Below are 15000 nucleotides of genomic sequence, written 5' to 3'. Positions count from 1 at the left end.
GCTTTCTCCCACACCTGCCTATGGTTCCTTTCCACTTATGACCGCATTCTGACTTTGCTCTTTAAAAGGCACTTGAACTGCGCACATAGCCAATAAGTAGAGTCTTAAAACAGCAGAATCTAAGAGGGGGAAAAAAATCACACAAATGCAAGTAAATCTATTTAGCCTGTTTTTTGTTTGTTTTTTTTTACAATATAATCAGAGTTGATCTATTGATATTGTTTCCATCCATCCATCCATTATCCAACCTGCTATATCCTAACTACAGTGTCACGGGGGTCTGCTGGAGCCAGTCCCAGCCAACACAGGGCGCAAGGCAGGAAACAAACCCCGGGCAGGGCGCCAGCCCACCCACAGGGCACATGCATACACACACACACACACACAAAGCACACACTAGGGACAGTCTAGAACCGCCAATCCACCTAACCTGCATGTCTTTGGACTGTGGGAGGAAACCGGAGTACCCGGAGGAAACCCACGCAGTCACAGGGAGAACATGCAGGGAGGACCTGGGAAGCAAACCCGGGTCTCCTAACTGCGAGGCAGCAGTGCTACCCACTGCACCACCGTGCTGCCCTGATATTGTTTTAAAAATAATAAACAGACAGATTGATAGATAATAGGGTGACTAGACACCCTTTTCCCTGTAATGTCCTCTTTTCGAGACTTACAAGAACAGCAGGCTGATGTTTATAAAATTCTCAAAATTGTCTGGGATTTTGTCTTGATCATTATTTGTCCTGTGTAAACAAACAGTAGACCTACTTTTTTTTGTGATCAACATTTTATAAAGTAAAGACAAAATGACGAGATATACCAATAAATGGACATAGCATACAAAGGAACCCAAACCAACCAGTCTCACCCTCTCTCACCCAGCCTGAACCACAGGGTGAAAATAAAGGGTTAAGGTTTTACAAGCTTGAATTTACATAGATGAACCGCAGCAGACCAGGATCCGACTACATTACTGGAAGCACCATTAATCTGCACCTCAGACAACTCCAAATGTATTGAGTTATATAAGGAGGACTGCCAGTTGTCAGCAGTGACAATTCAGGTGTCTTCCAGCAGGAGGAAATAATTAATTTGGCTACAGGGATACCCAGACAGAATAACTTGTGTTCAAGTGCAAGCCTAAAAAGATGTAAGAGAAGAACAGAGGAATACTGCAGAAAAAAGGTAGACAATAGGTGACAAACATGATTCAAAAAGGAAAAGACAGGAAAGCCATTCCTTTTTTGTGTTATGGAAGAGAAATTCAAGTTAAATATGAAGGTGTGTGTGTCAAGTCCAGTTCACTTATATCCCTGTCCTTGGTCCTGTTCTTCAAACAACAAAATCTGGTCACTTTAATAGATAGATAGGTATGACTAATTTTGCATGTATGCCACTAAGACAAGCATTCTATAATGCAACTTTTTTCAAGTATACATCTTAGTATTTAAATTGTTCAGAGAACTGTAATATCATGAATGTAATGTATTCTGTGTTCTGTTGGTGTAAAAGAAAGCCCATTTAAGAAGCATGTAGTGATTCTCACACATAAAGTACATAGAAGAACACATAGAATATGAATCATTTAACATATTACTTTAGTTATGATTGGATTTGAGAAACTAGTAAATTAAACGATTTTAAGATTAAGTTTATTTACGTTCTACTTTAATGACAAAGTAAACTATGTGATTAAAGTGGAAATTTTGACCTTTTTCCCCACTGTGTCCCTGTTTGTTTTCTTTTCTCTGTACCTTAATATGCATCCATATGACACTCTGACAGTGGGCTATGAATTGCCTTTTCACAGCGACTTTGATATCTGGCCACTTCTTTTTATTTTGGACACTGTGTGACTTTCTGAACTTGAATTTACGAGTTTCTCCGCCACTCTATGTCACTCGATCGACTTCTTTTTGTTGTTTATACCACTGCTTAAGCCAACAAATAGCACCTTTTTCCTTGACTCAACTAAGCATTCGCTGAAATTCTTTTTTTCATGTGTTTTTTCCAATGTCTTTTAACCGAATACTGAACAGAAAGGGCTATTTATATCGATTTGCATATTAAAATATGCAAAATTCTGGGTGGAGTCAGGGTGGGGCAGCACGTGCGTGCATAAGTGTTATTTTTCACGCTGACCAGGATTTAAGTAGCGGAAATGCGTGGAAGTTGGCATACACATGGTTTTCTGCATCTGAATTTTTTTGTGTGTATGCACATTTCCACTTTTAAAACACTTTATTGCCACTATGTCAGCCATACAAGAATTAGACTTGGCATTTTTGCTATAACAAAAAGAGAAAAGTGGACAATATAAACACTAGACAAGAAACAAAATTAGCTCCAGTAGTGTGCTATGATAACAACATGGGGAACAATTTCTCAGTGGAATGCAAAGTTAACAAGAATTTTCAGTAACCACTAGGATATGGTAGAAAGTAAAAGGAATGAAGTTACTGGATCTTTTCAATAGATTGAACCACCCAATGTAGCCTGGTCCTCAACTGGGAGGAGGTGGGAAGGAATAATACAGTGATGGAAAAAGTCTCAACAATGTTCAGTGATGGTTGAGAAAAACTTCACCAGGATAAACCAAGAAATGTTGACTTTGCTCAACTGCTGTAGGAAGAACATCCCCTGCTCTACTTTCCCAATAATCAAGGTGATGCTCTTATCCCACTTCAGAGTGTTGGTAATGGTAGTCCTCAAAAACTTATGAGTCCACCATGTACAGCCTGCCCACAGATATCCTCACTTGCAGGCAGAAACTTGTTTGAAGAAATCAACCACCATTTCTACTGTTTTGATGGTGCTGTGTTTTAGATTATTATAACCACACTGTTTAACACTAGAATTACCAGAGCCTACGAAAAAACTCATAGATCCGTCCCACCTTAAATTGCTCCGCATTTCTCCGTCAGTGTCTTTTGTCCTGTAAATGTGTGGATATGCAGCAAACAGCAAGCAGCCTGCTATCACATCCCCCACCCTGCACAGTTTTCTCAGCTCAAGTCTGTTTACCTGCGTGTCATTTGCTTAGAGTTGTACAGAGTGAGAAGTCAAGCAAAATGACACCTTTCGATCGAATGTTATTTACCTATTTACCTTTATTTATTTACTTACTTCCTACAGCATAAAGTCACAAGTAGAGTGCAGAGCTTCCCATGTACATATACAAAGTACAGCGATGGCAAAAATGCATTCTTGCTCCGATGTAGAATCGTCGTCATGATCTGAGTTGACCTCTGTTATAGCGCGTCTATGTGAAAACAGTAGTGTATGTGGGGTTTGGTTGGGATCGTGAACGCAGCTGAGAGAATAGAACTGAATAAAAAAAAACAAAGCTAACCCTTACAAGTATCATAAATTACAGACTGGTATCAAATGTATGTTTTTATTCTAAAATAGTAAGAATACGAGCGGCTCACTTCTCAAAACGGACTTGTCCGGGATCAAACCCGTGAAGTTTTGATTATCAGTCAACAGTTGATACCGTTGCACCACCGAAGCGGTCATAGCAAATGTGTGTCAATGTTGCACTCTAACGTGGGTTCTTTTTCTGCAGTTATATTTTTGAATAAAAATGCACTTGTTCTGTTATATTTGTACCTTTTGTGAAAGTGTTTCTTTGATATTTGGAATTCAGGCTTCATACATTATACACTTCATGTCTACATTTTGTCAATTATTACTAAAACATGAAAAACGTTTCTGTTTTAAAGATGTGTTTACATAGATCGTTGTAGACACAGAGCACACATGAAATGCAAGTGTTCCAAATAACGATATAGTATTTATAAAATGTGTCATTTTGCTTGACTTCTCACTCTATACAACTCTAAGCAACTGGCACGCAGGTAAACAGACTTGAGCTGAGAAAACTGTGTGGGGTGGGGGATGTGATAGCAGGCTGCTTGCTGTTTGCTGCTTATCCACACATTTATAGGACAAAAGATGCTGACGGAGAAGTGCGAAACGATTTAAGGTGGGATGGATCTACACATTTTTTCGTAGGCTCTGGTAATTCTAGTGTTAACCAGGTGGCCCACTTCTTTCTCACAGAAGGTTTCATTATTATTATTAGTGATGAGATCCTGAGCAAATTTCACAATTATTTGTGGAATTATCAAAGAGGATACAGTCATTAGTGTAAAGTGAGAACAAGAGAGGTAGAAGAGCAGAGCCCTGGGGAACATCTGTGCTGATACACAAAGGATCAGGTAGATATGGGCCCACACTTACATACTGATTCTGCTGAATCTAGATTATCTACCATTCTACCCTTGTTTGAATCAATTGCAAACTTAATCAGTTTGTTGATTACATTTTTAATCAACATCTTTCATTGACATTAAGAAGAGCAGTGGCTCAAAGAGGCACCACTTTTAACATCACCTAATTCAGAAGTAGTACATTGCACTATAAACTTTTGCTTCTTATGTTTATGCCAATTTTGAACCCACCTACACATTGCACCTTGACTTCTCTATTCTTTTACTTTGATGGCAAGCTTCTCATGTGGAGTTATGTGGGTAATCATGTGATTATTCCATATAAGAAAGGAAAGAAAAGTAGTTTAGAGGAGTAGGTGAGAATTTAGACAACCATGAAGTTAAATCAATTCAGGAATTTGTAACAAGAGTCAGCAAACACATGAACATTCTTACCCGGCTGTGTCAGTTTTCTTCATGGACAACACTTCTTAAGGTGGTTGCAAGAATAAAAAGACTGGGGTCTAAACAAGAAACTCACTGTGACCTGGTGATCACTGAAGAACCTGATAGAGCTACAGAAACTGTCATAAAGATTATTCAACAGCAAGCCTTTTGTCAAGAAATGAAGTCACTCCAAAACCAAAATACTCTTTCAAGTGTGAGTCCTCTCTTCTACCTTGACCCCATTTTAATTAGAGGAATTCTTTGTGTTGGTGAAAGACTGAATAAGTCTTCTCTCAGTCAGGAATTAAAACATCCCATCATTCTTCCAAAGGACAGTCATATCACCAAGTGGATTCTGTTCTATTATCACAATAAGATCTGTCATCAAGGCCAAAGTCAAACTCTAATGGAACTTAGAGTCAATTGATTTTGGGTCATAGGTGGGAGCAAATCTGTTGCCAAATTGATACACAAATGTGCCTCATGCAGGAAACTTCCACGACCAGGAGAGGAGCAAAGAATGGTCTGCTTTGGACCCTTCCTCATCAAGAGGGCCCGAAAGGAATACAAAAGATATGGCCTGATCTTCACATGCTTATCATCTCGAACTATCCACATTAAAATGCTTGAAGATCTGTCAACAGATGCATTTATGAATGCTCTGAGGTGTTTCATCAGTCTTCGAGGAGCTGTTCACTAACTCCATTGTGACCAGGAGTCAAACTTTGTAGGTGCCAAGAATAAATTCAGAGAAGCACTCAAGCAATGCAATAACAAGGCACTTGCAGTTTTCCTAACTGAAAAACAATGCAAGTTTATCTTCAATGCACCCTCAGCAAGGTATGCTGGTGGTGTTTGGGAACGGCAAATTCGTACTGTTCGAAGTGTGCTGAATGCCACATTTGCTCAGTGTCCAGGAAGACTTGATGACACCTCCCTTAGAAAATTGTTCTATGAAACAATGGCTTTTGTCAACATCCGTCCATTAACTGTAGATGGAATCAATGATCCTAAGTCACTAGAACCATTGACCCCAAACCACCTGATCGTGATAAAGTCTAAGGTTGCTTTTCCACCTCCTGGGAAATTTGTAGTGGAAGATGTGTATGCGACAAAAAGGCACATGCGCAGAAATTGGCGCAAAGTCCAATTTCTGATTGAACAGTTCTGGAGTTGCTGAAGGAAAGAATACCTCTTGAACCTTTTCACACGCCAGAAGTGGCATGTTCCCAAGAGTAACCTCAAGGTGAATGACATAGTCATTATCAAGGAAGACACCCTGCCCAGAAATCAGTGGCATCTAGGACGTGTGGTTGAAACCATGGAAGACAGTGATGGCTTAGTTCGTCGAGTCACAGTGCAAGTAGTTGGGCGAAACCCAACTAAAACACATGACCAACCATCCAAACTTTTAATCATTGAACGACCCGTCCAGAAGTTAATACTTCTTGCTAAAAGTGGGTGATCGGCTTAAGCACTGGGTGGTCCCCCCTTACATCAGACATGTTATTTATTATTATGTTTTATGCATCCAAAGGTTACATTTTGCAACTTATGAGGTCATTTAGTGTTATATAGAAATAATGTTATATTCAGTCAATGGTTCCTCATAATAAGATTGGTGGGAGTGTAAATGACTGCAAAATCATTCTGTACATAGGGAACGTAACAATGTACAATACCAGAAGTGTGAAGAAACAGTGAGGACAAACGCTATCTCTGAAATGGTAACTTTTAGAATTGTTGCACCCATTGGTAAGCAGAGCGAGGTACGCAATTAATTGCATGTTGTTTCATTTGTTCTGTTTCTTTGTAGAATGTTAAAAAAATGCATGTTTATATTTTTGTTTATAGTTATCAACTTCAATAAAGAGCCAAAGTTTGAGACATAAATAAAGATAAACGCTCCAGTCTGAGAATCTCTGCTTGTCAATTCTATCAAAACCAAGGGCTGCTACACAGTGCTCTTCCTGAGCATCTGAGTGAGTTTGTGGATGAAATAAAGGAAATCTCAGTGTGTGTTTGATAGCATTCAGTATTGGTATTAAAGACACTTTGGTTTTGACAAAGGACAAAACTGATTCTTGGTATCATTTTTTGACATTTCTCCTCCTGGCCACTTCCATTATTTCTAGTTTGCCCTCCTTTCTCTTAGCAAATATAACGCCCCCCACCCCCTCTACATAATGATACAAGTGTAGAAAACAATTAGACATAATTAACCTCTTAAAACACAGGGGAATGACAGTTACAAAGTAATTAATTTGAAGGACATTTACATGATAATTGCATACACAAGAGGGAATAAACTGAAGTGCAAACTGAAAGAAGTTAAGAAACTAAAAACAATAAAAAAAAAACATAAGCAAAAGTTAAGCATCAAACCCCAAAGTAATCCTGATATGTGGAACCTTATTAAAAATCATCTGAATCAATAATAGTGCCATATGCACCTCTCTGGTCATATGCATTTGTTGCTTCCTTGCCAAATTTTGGCATATTAGTTAAACACAGTCTCCTTTCTATTCATCTTTGTTGACTTTTCATGAATACACCTATTTCTAACGTTGAAGGGTTGATGTTTTCCTTACTAATGATGCATGTTACGCTTACTAGCTTGTAGTTACTTGGATCAATTCAATCACCTTTTCTATATAATGGGACAACATTTGCTAGTTTCCAGTTTTTAGACATTTCCTCCATGTGTAGTTATTTGTGTCAGACAAACAAGTTTATAAAATTCTCAGGTCTACTAAAGCCAGCCCATCTTATTGGTATATAATTTCCACAGCAAATGTTTAGGCACCAAGTCAAACTAACAGCTATCAGCAATAATTACTTTTTCAAAAAAATTGGCACAAATTGAAGTTAAGTCAAAAAGGAAGTGAGAGCTAAAAAGCAATAACATACTATGTAAAAAAAACAAGTAAACACAAAGACTCTGCCATTGTCCTTTCACATGGTAATATATTAATAAGAATCATGATGACTAGTAGGGCGGCACGGTGGCGCAGTGGGTAGTGCTGCTGCCTCGCAGTTGGGAGACCTGGGGACCTGGGTTTGCTTCCCGGGTCCTCCCTGCATGGAGTTTGCATGTTCTCCCCGTGTCTGCGTGGGTTTCCTCCGGGCGCTCCGGTTTCCTCCCACAGTCCAAAGACATGCTGGTTAGGTGGATTGGCGATTCTAAATTGGTCCTAGTGTGTGCTAGGTGTGTGGGTGTGTTTGTCTGTGTCCTGCGGTGGGTTGGCACCCTGCCCAGGATTGTTTCCTGCCTTGTGCCCTGTGTTGGCTGGGATTGGCTCCAGCAGACCCCCTTGACCCTGTGTTCGGATTCAGCGGGTTGGAAAATGGATGGATGGATGATGATTAGTATGGGTGGATAAAAATGAACAAAACAATACTTCCAGATTTTACTTATCCACAAAGAAAAGGAACTCTTATGTGAAAAAGTAATTATTTGTGTCCTCTTTCAGAGTCTGAATTTAAGCCAGCTAAAGGGGAGATAGAGGATAGTAAAGAAAAAAGTAAATCATATTTTGTTAGTGCCACAGGAAAAAAATCATTGATCATAATGCAACCTAGAGAACTACTAGGATGAACTCTAGAAGATGAGTTATGTGACAACACTTACCTGAAAATCTGGGTCCTTCACAGTTAACATGCAGCATGCATTATAAAGCAGTGTAAATCTCTGGAGGATTGGAGATGGCCACTAATCTGCCTTGAAATCTCAGAGTACAAAAAATGTCATACACGTTCTATAAATGATGAAGTGCTGTACCGCTGTGGAAGAAATATTAGTCATACTTAATGCTTTATCATAAAAGAATGAATATTTACAATATCAACTATTTATGTAATATATCAAGTAATACTGTGTTTGAGCATATCAGGAAAAACAGCTAAGGATACATTTTAGTCAAATCAAGTATTACTTAAACTTCATCTTTTTTTCAGTTCTTTTAATTGTGTTAAATACAAGTTGTACTGAAATGTCTCTTTTACTCTGAATGAATTATATGACCTGTACACTAAGGAAATAATTTTATACAGGACATGAAAATGTTATCTTTGATTTTATCTGTTGTTTACAGTTAATTGGCAAAACAAAACTATTGACCAGCTGAATGCAAACTTCATTCTGTTGCTTAAATTGAAAGTTTCATCAAAAACATTTTATTTTATTATCTGACTGAGGAGTGAAAAAGTCATATTGTCAGATGAGTCATTCTTCACCCCAAGTAGAACACATGTATATCACACACCGAAAAAAGTCTTCAGGGTAATAAGATTCCCATCTTGATATGCTCTGGTGGCTCTGCATTTTCCTGGCATTGTATACATCAGGCGTGTCCAGCTCCGGTCCTGGTGGGCCACAGTGGCTGCAGGTTTTCATTTTAACCCTTTTCCTAGTCAGTGAGCAGTTTTCATTGCTAATTAACTCCTTTTCCATCCATCCATTTTCCAACCCGCTGAATCCGAACACAGGGTCACGGGGGTCTGCTGGAGCCAATCCCAGCCAACACAGGGCACAAGGCAGGAAACAATCCTGGGCAGGGTGCCAACCCATCGCAGGACTTGCTGAAATATATGTTTTTTAAACAGTTACCATAGGATGTTAAATTGTGTCCTTCTGCTTACAGTCCCTGCTGTATGGTATAAGAGGCTATCCTTAAAGATGGTTGAGGATGAATGACCACGTGGAACTGCAACTCTAATTTTGCTATATCAAGGTTGTTCTAAATGCTAGATGGGAGATTGCTGAGCAGTGCCTCCAATGCATTGATTCAACAAAAATTAATGACATTTCTCAAAAGGAATACTCTTTTGAATCCCTACAATGCAGTTTTTGGATACTTCAGCTAAAATATATTGAATCTGTTCTGCCAATCTGCAGCGGCTCAGTGCCTCACTTGCTCAATTTACATAGGTGTCTCCTGTATTTTGTCAGTTAGTTCACGGATACATTAATATCACTGATGATAAGTATTGTATCTTGCAAATACAGAAGGCCAGTATTAAAGGTTTCTAATATTTACCAGAACATTGCTGTCTTAATTCCTGGAAATAAATGTCAGCAACGAGTCAGAATTACATGGTAACACTTTTATCTATGGCTATATTGCTTTTGTTTCTGTTTTAAAATTTGTAGGATGTAGGGGGCACATTCAACTTGTACTCGTTCTGATTATTAATATAATGAAGGCCAAAGTGTTGATAATTAAAAAGAACAAGATACAGAAAAGCACAAGCAAAAATGGATGCAAAAAAGCAACCCCAGAACTTCTAGATAAAATCCTGTAATCAGTTCATGGGTCAGAAATGCCCTCTAGAACTTCTCCTGCAGGCCAGTTTGCACTTACTCTATTAGAGCCAGTGATTCCCACTATCCTGGGATCCAGCTCACCCCTTAATGGGCCAGGTAGCTACCAGTTGGCCTGCCCATTAGAACGTACAGCAGAAGAACAGGCATTGTGTACAGGACCACCTTGCTAGACTGATAGATTTCTCAAGCCATTAGCCTATAAAATGTTTCTGCCAAGGATAAAGTACTCTCAGGCATTCTCTTCCAAATATACCTCCTAATGCCTTGAGCAGAATTTTTTATCTTGGAAGCACAGCGACATGCATTGCCTTGATATCATTTACAGTTTTATTGTTCGGGCCTTGTAAGTCACCTTCCTCATCTTACAGTACTATGTTTTTGCCTATACCTCTGGACCTGAGTATCACCATTTTTCAAATTGTTATATTTTTTCCTCAGTATCGGTAATTTGATTTTATCTATTATGTAAAGTTGTATATATAAAGATAAAATTTTTGTGTTTGTGTATATACTGTATGTATTTCCAGTATACATGTCCACGCCGTTGGACCAATCACTGCCAAAATTTACACCAGAACAGACTAAAGACAGACTATCAGACATATGGACCACAGCTTAAAATTACTTACCCATGCAACACCAGGTACTGCCTTTCTTTCTCTTTCTTTCTTTCTTTCTTTCTTTCTTTCTTTCTTTCTTTCTTTCTTTCTTTCTTTCTTTCTTTCTTTCTTTCTTTCTTTCTTTCTTTAAAAAGAGTCACAACAGATAAAAATGGTTGATGTGTTTATTTAAAAAGTAAATACAGGTAAAATTCCATTACAACAAATATCGTTACAACAAACTTTTCATTACAACTAAGTATTTTTATGGTCCCGACAGTTTCCCCATAAGACAGAGTCTGTAAAAATCTTGTTACTACGAAATACATTCAACAGATACTTTCATTACAACGAAGTGCCCAAAAGACCTTGAAATGCCTGAACGAATCATCCACAGAGCAGTTAGTTCTGTGGTTGCAGCTCAGTTGTGCACAACAATCCCCAAACATTGTATATGTTTCTCTTTCTTCGAAACTTTCCCCATACTGTTTTATTTTTTTTCAGTGATACATTTTGCTTATTGCTTGTCAACATTTAAAACATATCCATTGGAATTTAACACATTGTCACGCTCCTGTAGAAATGGCAGACACGAAAAAACGACAATAAAAAAAAAATTTGAAATTTTTGCGGCTCTTGATTCCAGCAAAAAGAAGAAAAAACTTTAGCAGTGAATTCTGAATTTCGCCATTGACACTGTCAACTTTTGTGAAAGACCGATCAAAAATAGAAATATCTCAAGTTGCAAACCTTGAGCATCAGCGCAAACGTATGTGAACTGCTGCATTTGAAAACGTTGAAAAAGCAGTTTTTATATGGTTCAGTGATACTCATTCAAGAAACATTCCTATTAGTGGGCCACTCATTCAAGAAAAAGCAAAGTCATTGTCAATCTTCTTGGGCCACGAAGATTTTAGTTCCAGCTGGAGTAGGCTAATTCACTTTCGGGATTGTTTTGGAATTGCAGCCAAAGCAATCTGTGGAGAAGAATCTGCAGTTCCAATTGAAAAAGAAAACAAATGGCATGCAGATGAAAGCAGAAAAATCACTTCAGCTTATGAGCCTGAAGACATCTACAATGCTGATGAGACTGGAATCTTTTACCAGCTTCTACCACATCGCACTTTAGCACTCAAAGGTGATCTGTGCCGAGGAGGAAAAAAAAATAAACAAAAATTGACACTTATTTGCTGCAATTCAGCTGGCAGCTACAAAGTTATTCCTCTCATCATTGGCAAATCGACCAATCCTCTGTGTTTTAAGTGCGTTACATTCCTTCCCTGCAATTTGCTCGTTATGGAGTATTGCATCCTCACAATATATGTACTCCTTACAGTTTATCAGCACCTATAGAATTTCAGACACAAGAGTTAATCCACTTAATTATTTACCTACATTTCAAGAAAATGGAAATAGGTTCTTATAGTATGTAAACACTGAATGTCTTTTGCTTCGTCAGGTATATTATTTTTAGGTAGTGGGGTATGGTAGAAATACTGTTGGATAAATATTATTATTGGTTTTTTTCCAAAGATTTAATTTCATTCACACATTTGTCAAAAATGTCAGTCCAGCAGTGTTTCAATTCAGCCAACTATCACTTCATCTCAATCCAGTGCAGTGTAGACTTCACCCAACAAGCCAGCAGTTTGAAGAACCCAGAAAACGTGAAGAACATAGAGTGTGCTGGCAGGTATGGAAGAGAGTTGTCTGTTTTGGTAGCCAAAATACTTAGTACACAATATAAATTGTTATTATTTGCAATAAGTTGTTTTTCTTTCCTCAAATCTACTATATAATAAAACACTAAGGTCTGTGAGAGTGTGTCCAGTCCCTCAGAGCAATCTGATTGGTCTGATTGGCTTTGGTGACATGATTGAAAGAGGAAGTGCAAGTGTGAGACACATGAGGAGGGGAAAAGGTGGGAAGTATGAAAATGGACAAGAAGCAAGAAAGGTGCCTTGAAAATAATGACAGAGTCTGAGAAGTACAGGAACAAGCTCAAAAAAGGGAGAGGTTCAGAAATATGCAGATACAGAGGAAAGGTGCTAAAGGTACATGAAAGGGAAGAGATAGCAAATATTTTTAAATTATTCTATTACCTGTCTTTAATAGGTAGACTGGCCAGAAGGTTTATATATTTTGACAAGAAGAAATTCATCATCAGTGGTATATACATTGTTACCAAAGAAAAGGGGAAAAATCTACTAAATAATATAGTTAATAAACTGAAATATTCAAATAGTGACACATAGCTAAAACCCAGATTATACATTTTGAGTTATAAATTTTGAACTTCTAAAAATCATCTTTTGCTCATTTATCAGCAGTTGCCTGAGACAAAGTTGAAATTTTAGTTTAAAATAATTTAATTGAAAGAATGTGCGACTGGCTATCAGAAAAATGTCAGCATTTCTCTAGATGTGATAACATCCTGCCATCTGCTATTTCAGCACTTTATGCCAAAGGGATTTCAGGATTATCTCAGCTAATGATGCAAATCAGAAATTCCTCAGCACATCATGCTGATATTGATGTTCAAAATTCAGGAACACCTCAGGCAAGCAGGGTGGAATAACCTAACTGTGTTAGCCAGAATGGCCTGCTTTCCAACAAAGAAAGGGTCTGTTCCAAATTGTGACAGCCTGCTTCCCAGCGCATGCTCTGTCACAGAATTCGGGACTCCCTGTTTCTAAACTTGTGATGGTACGGGTTAGTTACACATTCCCTTGTCACTTCTGGGAGCCTCTTCAACCTGTAACTATCAATAGTTTTGTACTGAGATGAGCCTGGTAAATGAGGGCACACACATTTAGCAAGGGGTTGGTGTAAAAAGTGTCAGTGGTTTTATTAAAAATCAAAACTAAATCAAGTAGTGCAGATAGTGCAATAATCCATAAAATCCATGCAAAACCTGGAGGTTAAAATATCCAAATAAATATTTTCACAAAACAAGGTTAACATTTTCTTTGAAAACAACAAGTCTTGGTGCTGCTTTCTAAAATCAGATTTCTCCCCAGCTTACCCTCTTCGGTTTCTGCAGCATGAGGAGACATCAACCAGTAGGTGGAGACAACCCTTTGATCCTACTTGGGCCCACGTTGCCAGTCTGTCAGCATGTATAGGGTGCCCTCCGACTCCATCTGCCCTGCAATGGCCTTTCAGGGACTCCTCCTGGAGTAGTTTGGCTGCTCCTGCTCCCAGGCTGCTCAGCAGGAGCAACCCTCGGTCTCCTCAAGTATCGGTCACATGCTCTTTCCCTGGGGCTCACTTTCCTGTCCACCTGCTTCCCCTCTGTCTTGCATCGGCTCTGTCCCATTCCTGCCCTTCTCTTCCTTCCTTTAACCTCTGTCTCTCTTTTCTGTTTCTTTTTTCTCTCTGTTCTACTCTCTGCCATGCAGGCTCATTTATTCTCCCCTTATTGGGTGCAAATATAGTACTTTGCCCACTCCAAGGTGTGAATGAGGCACCTGACTGATCCACTTGCATTTGCATGTATATGCATAATCAGCCAAACACCACAATCAACCCCAGAGCAACGCACACTTACACACACCCTGCACTTCACTGAACATGATAATTTAAATACTGTACTGCGCCATGGACCTCTAATCACAGAGCTGTTATAAGCAAGAAGTCATTGAGGGTCTGGTGTCATGGGCCATTTCCTATTTAAGATGGCAGCTCACTATAGGTAGAGTCCAAGTTTATGGGTTGAAAACAAAACTTTGCAGTATGTTTAGTTAGAACAAATCTTCTTTAGGGAACCATAACCTGAAATATTGACTATGACTATCAGTTAACATTTTGAGCTTTAACATCTTGGTATACTTTTGGTTTTCTGGTTTAAAATGTTGCTTGTTTCTGACAATGACTATCTCTTTCCTCTCCTGGTCATCTCTGTTAAATCTGCCCAAAAGAACTGCCATTTTTCACCACTAGCAGTACAGTGGTGTATAATGACAAATAGAATGTCTTGGAGATCAGACCATATTTTGGTACTGTAAGGTAAAGAAAGGTTAATTTTGATATTAGAGGTTCCTTCCTGTGTCTTGTTTAATAAAATACTCTTAAAGTTATATTACAGTCTCTTTATAGAGCTGCTTCAACAGAAAATAAAAAGATTTTGTTTGAAGATATTCATACATTCAAATCTCTAGTGGATATAAAAATTTTCATCTGGTACTGGTGCCCAAAGAAAGATGTTTTTAAAATGAAAAGTATCTTTCAGTAGAAGCAACACTTATTTTCTATTTGTACATGAGTAGCATCATTATGGCATTTTAAATTTTAAAGGCTTTCTGGGTGGCAAGTTCTTTGCTTTACCAGGTTTTATTTTCTGTATTCCCATTACTGGAAATAGTTTTGTAATGTTTGCATTTCATCAGGCTGCAGCACTGTTCCTGAGAAGACT

Source organism: Erpetoichthys calabaricus, chromosome 5 (genome assembly GCF_900747795.2).
Source record: "Erpetoichthys calabaricus chromosome 5, fErpCal1.3, whole genome shotgun sequence".
In the NCBI taxonomy this organism is placed as follows: Eukaryota; Metazoa; Chordata; class Cladistia; order Polypteriformes; family Polypteridae; genus Erpetoichthys; species Erpetoichthys calabaricus.
This window is presented reverse-complemented; position numbering follows the sequence as displayed.